This window comes from Cavia porcellus, unplaced genomic scaffold (assembly GCF_034190915.1).
Source record: "Cavia porcellus strain 051 isolate PalLab524CR breed Dunkin Hartley unplaced genomic scaffold, mCavPor4.1 scaffold_39, whole genome shotgun sequence".
Lineage (NCBI taxonomy): Eukaryota > Metazoa > Chordata > Mammalia > Rodentia > Caviidae > Cavia > Cavia porcellus.
In genome coordinates this window covers 1,592,752-1,599,941 of record NW_026947522.1, presented here as the reverse complement: position 1 = coordinate 1,599,941, position 7,190 = coordinate 1,592,752, and positions in this window count along the sequence as shown.

The following is a 7,190-nucleotide window of genomic DNA, read 5'->3' as shown; positions in this document are numbered from 1 at the left end:
CAGGGAAAGAAAACCTCAAATTAGCATTATTTGCAGATGACATGATACTCTGCATACAAGTATATATGATACTCTACATACAAAACCCAAAGAATCTCACCAAAAAGCTCTTAGAATTAATAATTAACTTCAGCAATGTAGCAGGATATTGATCAACATACAAAAATCATTAACATTTGTATGTACCAATAAAGAATTTGGTGAGAAGGAAGTTATGAAAGAATTCCATTCACATTAGCTTCAAGAAAAATGATATACCTAAGAATTAATGTAACCATGGATGAAAGACCTCTACAAATAAAAATTCAGTCCCCTGAAAAAGGAGACAGAACAGGACACCAGGATGCAAAGATGTCCCCTGCTGTTGGATAGGCAGCACCAGTATTGTTAAAATAGTCATACTTTCTAAATTGTCATACAAATTCAGTGCCAACAGCATACTTTACAGACCAACATAAAAGAGTCTGAAATTCATATGGAACCATGTTGGGAATATAGCTCACTGACACAGCTCCTGCCTGGCAAGCATGAGGTTATGACTTTGATTCCTGGTATAATAAATAAATAAATAAGGGACCAGATGATACCCAGAGTAGCAATAACAATTCTGGGAAACAAGAGCAAGCAACAGGCCTTCTGATGCCTGATTTAGGGCAATAGCACAAAGCAGTAGTGGAAAAGGTCACACAGTAATGGAACAAGAACAGCTTCATAGATCAATAGACCAGAAAACAGGATGCAGAAACATCCCCACGAAGACATGGATGTTTAGAAAGGATTTTCTAAACAGCTTCAGTGGCATATGAAATAAAAGCAAGAAGTGGGAATATATCACACTAAAAAGCTTCTGTACAGCAAAAGAATAAAGTGGAGAGACAACTTACAGAATAGCATAAAACTTTTTGCCAGCTATTACCAGACCCAGGCCTGTAAAATGAATTTTAAAAAATTAATCCTGGCTGTTAGTGTGTCATAAATAGCTTTTATCATGTTTAGGAATGGTTACCATATACCTATTTTCTTCAAGCTTTTTTTTTCATCGTGAAGCCATTTTGTATATTACTGAAAGCCTCTTCTACATCTACTTATATGATCATATGGTTTTTTACTTTGCTTCTCTTTATGTGATGTACTAACATTTACTAACATTTTAAAATTAAAAATCCAGTCAAGAAATGGGCAAGACAAATCAACAAATGTCACAGAGAAACAAAGACAAATCCTCAACAAATATATGAAAAAATGTTCAACATCTCTATCCATTAGAGGTATGCATTTTAAAACAATGTTGATTCCATCTTATCTGGAAAGAATGACAGTCATTAAGAAATCTACAATAGCAAACTCTGGTGAGGCTGTGGGGAAAATAAAACTTTCTTCGTGGTTGGTAGGAATGTAAACTAGGACAGCCATTATGGAAATCAGTGTAGAGACATACCAATAAACTGAAACTAGAAATTCCATATGACCCAGCTGTATCACTGGTGGTGTCAACATATAAATATACCAGTATTTATTGGTATATATTGGTCTTTGGGTCATATATACCAATATTTATAGCAGGACAATTGGACATGTGGTATCCATATATACTGGAATACTCTTGCTTGGCTATAAATATTAACATTTGTAGAAAAACATTGGTATACCTGGAAAACATAATATTAAATAAAATACATGAGACACACAAGCTTAAATATCATATTGTACCTTTCGGGGAAATGAGAATTATAACACATGCAGGGCTGAGCATGGCCTGTTCATGACTGCCCCAAGAACAAAGAGCAGTGGGGCAAGTCACGTAAGAAGATGCTTCAGCCCAAAATAACACCAAGCATCCAGAGAACTCAAGCCATGGGTTGCTAGTCAAAGAGGCGCCACGTGGCACTGTGTTGTTGAATGTATAAATAAATGCCCTGCAGTGAAGGATAAGTTCCTTTTCTCCCATCAGGAGAGAGAGGTCTCCCCTGACCCCAACTTTCAGCTCTGCTTTATTTCTCTCATCCTTGCCTGGTCCTTCACCCTGAGAACCTTAGGAGACATGTGGGGCATGCCAGGAGCTGTCATTGTTTGAGTAAGGGGACAACGTATAAAAAAGAAAATAATAAACGATGGATAGAAGAGGACAAGAGGATGAATCTGTTACAGTAGGGAAGTGGTCCAAAGGAACAGGGGTGAGGGGTGAAAAGGAGCAGAAGAGGAAATAAAGAAGCTATTTCATATATAGGAGCCTATAACCTCAATCAATATAACATTATATTCTATAACATGATCTAAGATTAATAATCTCAACAAGAATGAAAACTGAGACAGGGGAATTACCAGAGAAGGAGGGAAAGGGATGAGGGGATTGAAATGAAACAGAAACAAGCTCTAGTATGCACATTTACCCACTCCCCAAGATGAGCATAAGCTACATATACTGCATGCATATGTTGATAATATTTTTTAAAATTTAAATACATAAAAGCTTTTAAAAAAGAAATGAAACTTTAGAAATGAAACTTCACACTACCAATTTATTGGATATAATTGACATATTTAGACTACTTCAACCAACAGCAGTAGAATATGAAAATATCTGTATCTACATATTTGTATCTACAAATCTGAATCTATATCTACATGTTTTAAGCTCCTATGGAATTTTACAAACCCACCTGCATTTTTGGTGATATGACATAAGTTAATAACCTTTGAAGGGTACACTCACACACACTGGGCTATCACAACACAATGGAATTAACATCCATAAAATGAATAGTTTAAAGAAGAATTGTTAAATATTTCAAGTATTTTGTTCTTAATGAAAAGGAAATCTCATAGCTTTGCTGCAAATAGTACTCTTGAATGTGTTATTTTCTTTCTGAACTTGTAATATGTCAGTTCATTCTTTCCTAAGGTATACAGCCTTTGATACAAAGTGTAATTTAGTCTAAATGGAGATCCTTTAAATGTGACTTGATGTTTTTCTCTTCAGGTTTCAGAATTCTTTATCCTTTTGATACTTTGACTATAATATGCAGAGTGAAGGCTCTTCTCTGGTGAGGTCTGTGTGGGCCTGCTCTGCCTGAGTGTGCACATCATCCATAAGATTGATGTTATTCAGCTATTACTGAAAGCGTCTTGTGTACTTTTCTTTTTCTTCAAGGGCTCATAAAATGTGAATATCTGTTTATTATTTATCCAAAATGTCTCTAAGCTGTCTTTATCCTCTCTTACTATCTTTTTCCCTCTCCTCTTCTCTCCTTCCCTCCTTTCCCTTCTCCCATTCCTTCCATCTTTCTTTCTGTGTTTATTGGTATATTTGATATGCACAATGGTTACACTCATCTTGGGAGCTGGGACATGTAAGTAGCACATTTTAATTATCTACACTTCTGCTTGCCCTTCTCTCCTTTAGTTCACCTCCATCTCCACATTTTCCTTTTCGTATTTAAAAATCCTGTGTTCCTATTGCATATTGCTTATCTTTAATTTTGCTCTTTGAAATTTTATGTTTTGAATTTCTTATATGAAAGAAACCATGTGGTATAAATTTTTCTTTTTTCTTTCTGACTAGGATATTTTTAAAAACTGCCTTTCAGTTCAGAGTTACTTTTTGTCTGCTCTACTCTGTGGAAAGGTTTCGACTGCATTTTTTATTTTACTTATTTCCACCTTGATTCCAAACACTTGTTTGACTCTATCAAGATCTCTGTCTTGTGCTGAATTTCTCATTCATATCATACATAATTTTTCTAATTTCATTCAAATTTGTATGTTTTCAATGCTGTATATTTCAGTTTCTTTACAATTGTTCATTTTAAACATTTTTTGGTACTCGAAATTGAACTCAGGACCTTGTCAGTTTTTGACATTCTATGTTAGGAATTTTGTTGATATTCTTTTCTTTGATCTCTTTTTCTAAGTAGAGTTTTCTAAATAATTGTATTCTTTTTGGTATCATTGTACCTTGTTACTTTTTTTATACTTATTGTGCTCCAGTGTGGATATTTGTATATCTATTGGAACAGTTATCTTTACTTGTTTTATGATGGGGCTTAGTAAATAGTAAATTGTGTTTTTTTTGAAGATATGTCTTGAGATGGAGAATTTGCATATAATGTTGACTTTGTATACAGTTGATCACCAATGTGTGGTCTCCTTGTACCTTTGGCTTTTGGTTTAGTTCATGTTATAGTACTGTAGAAACTCCCTATCTCTGGGGATCAGGCAAGAAATATTGATGAGCAAAGTGGTATGATGCTCTTCCTGTGTCAACTTAAGAAGGTAGGTAACGGCAATGGGAAAATAGACATTCTCTCAGGCACTGGCTTGTGTTGTGCATCTGGCATTCCTTACAGTGAGAAGGATTCAGAAGCACCCAATCTTAGTCCAGGTGGTGGCACACAAATGCAGTGGGGAGATGGATTAGTGGACAGGCTCAGAGCCCCATTGGAGTGTTCTCAGTCCTGGTGGTGGCACAAGCCTCATGGAGGGAGGAGATATGGAAGCAGGCAAATGTCCTTCTACACTCTTCGCAGTCAGGGCCAGGGATTATGCACAGCTGTGCATTGTTGTAAGAAAATTTGTGGTACTGAGCAGCCACCTACTGTCACTCTGGGAGGCAGACGATGACTTACAAAGCTGCTCATAGCTTAGGGCGCAGAAAACAAGAACTGTGGACTTTTAGTTCTCCACAGTGACACCTTTTGTTACCTCTGTGATGAAACATTCGTCTTCTGTAAAGCAACGATTGGCACTTTTGGATACTGGGATCACGGTTGCCATGCCAGGTCAAGATGGTTTTGTGAAAGTCAGGCCCGTTTGCTAGTGTGGTGGAATGCAGTGAGGTCTAAGGAATGATGGAATAGGTATGATTCCAAGCAGCAGTGTGATGTACGTTTGGAGAAAAGCTCAGTTTTCAATATGGCACCCACCATCAGTGGCCTAGGCTCTGAAAATCTGCTGAGATATAGTATGAGTTCCTTCTTCACAGCACAGGTGCTATGCAATTCCAAGTTGCTCCCTTAAATTGATTGCAAACTTGTCCAATCTGTGAAATTTTTCTTTATGATGATCTAAGTTTGTTCTCATGGAGTTTGCAATGACTCAAATGTTTATACTTTACTTTGCAAAAGAGAGTCCTCATCCAGTTTGGGAGCCAATATCAAAGTTCCCAGAACATCTGTTGCTTCTGTGTTACTTAAATCTCCAAGGCTATAACTTGTTGAGTTCAAGCATTTGCCTATGATCACACATCTCAAAATGTAACCATTTTCCTGGTGCTTTGCTTCCTTTTCATGGAGGAGGACATGAATTCTTGATGCCTTATTCAACCATCCTGAAACCCTAAAGCTCCTCACTTCTTTTCTATAGCCACACATCTTCTACATAATATTTAGAGACTGAAGAAGTCAGTTTCTCCACAGCATCTGTCTACATATATGGTGGGTATTCATCCTACACACCTTCCCATCAAATGGTTTGTATTGTAATTACTGGTTATCTTTCTTTCTGAAATACTAAGTTTTAAGTTTTAACAAGTTTTGTGTTTTTAATTATGTGATCCTCAAACTAACACTGTCTGGCATAAAAATGGTATTTATAAAAATATTATTATGTAAAGAAAAAAGAAAGGAGAAAAAAAGAGGAGGAAGTGAGAAGAGGGTGGAACGAGATAACAGAGAAAAGGATATTTAAGTATAATTAATCAATTTCTGACTTTATATATGTGATTTGTAAAGTTACACGACAGTGCTCTTAAAGTAGTAAAAATTAGAATAGTCTCAAGTGAAGATGGTTAGATCTCAGTGTAAGTACTACAAGGAAGCCTGATGTTGAGATAAACTTTCAATTTCAGAATGCAGGCCAGAATTGACAAGAAATACAAATTCTGTCTTTCATATTGTTTTTTTTTTTTTTTTTTTTTTTTTTAGCCTGGCTAAAAGACATCTGTCATGTGTGAGCTGGCCAAATGATATCAACACATGCTCTTTTCAAAAAGGAATAGATAGCCAGAGTGGGTCTTGTTGTATGACCTAGGCAACATTTTGTGAAATTCCTACTTTTTTCTCTTTAGATTGGCCAGTCTCCATCACTCTGTGAGTCAGAGGAAGATATGTCGCTGGATTGCTACACTGCCTGGCTTCACATTGTATTCTGTCAGGTGTCTTTATCCTTCATTTTTAAACATCTCTGCTAAGAGAATAATGAAAAATAACACAAATAATGCCATATCAGATATTCTTCCATAAACTTGCTACTTTAAACAACCACCTCAAATTTGGACAACAACTCCAATTTGACATAGATCTCAAGATGATAAAAACAATTGGGGGGGTTATTCAGACAAATAATTTTCAGGTTCTATTTTTTATAATCTTTGGTTGGAGAAAACTTTTTACAAAAAACAGAATTAGTTAAATGGAAGAAGAATGTTTCATAAAGGAAACTTCTATTCTTTTTCTACAAAGATAACTGCAGTATTTGATACTTTGTGGTCACCACCTGTCAGAAGTTACCTTAAATATATTGTAAATTCTATAGAAAAAAGGAGAAAAAGATCCTTTTGGAAAGTATGAAACAACAAGAGAATCTGCTAGCCGAGAGTCTTTTACTTACTCTCTATGGAAAACAAAAGCATTTGTTCACAAAAAAAGAAATATCCAAAAAACGTGGCCTCAATTTCATTCTCATGTTACAGAAGTTGATATAACATTTAATCTACTTTGGTTTTATAACTTGTTGCCATATGTTTGTGTATTTTGTACAGGGTAGGTATAATTTTTGAGCAACTGTTGGATATACTCTTATAAATTTAGGTCTTGGACTTTAAAAGTCTAATCAATTTAGAGATCATGTTTACTCAGGTTTCCAATCTTTCATAACCTAAGATAAGATAATCTCCTCCTAGAATGAAACCATTTAAAAGCAAATGGAATGCAAATTGAATGCTTTGATTAAAGCTGGAAAACCTATGATTATTTCAATAAATCAAGAAAAGTAACACTTAGTATTCTACATTTATTTTTGTGAAATCTGAATAAAGCTGCATCTCATGCATTTATTTCAGAAAGTGTTAGTATCAATAAAATGTAATTATCTGAATATACATATATAGTATTCTGTAATTTCCAGTAAATTTAAATTATAAACTGAGAAACAGTATTTATTTTTGTGGATGTGTTCAGAGAAATTTCAAAATA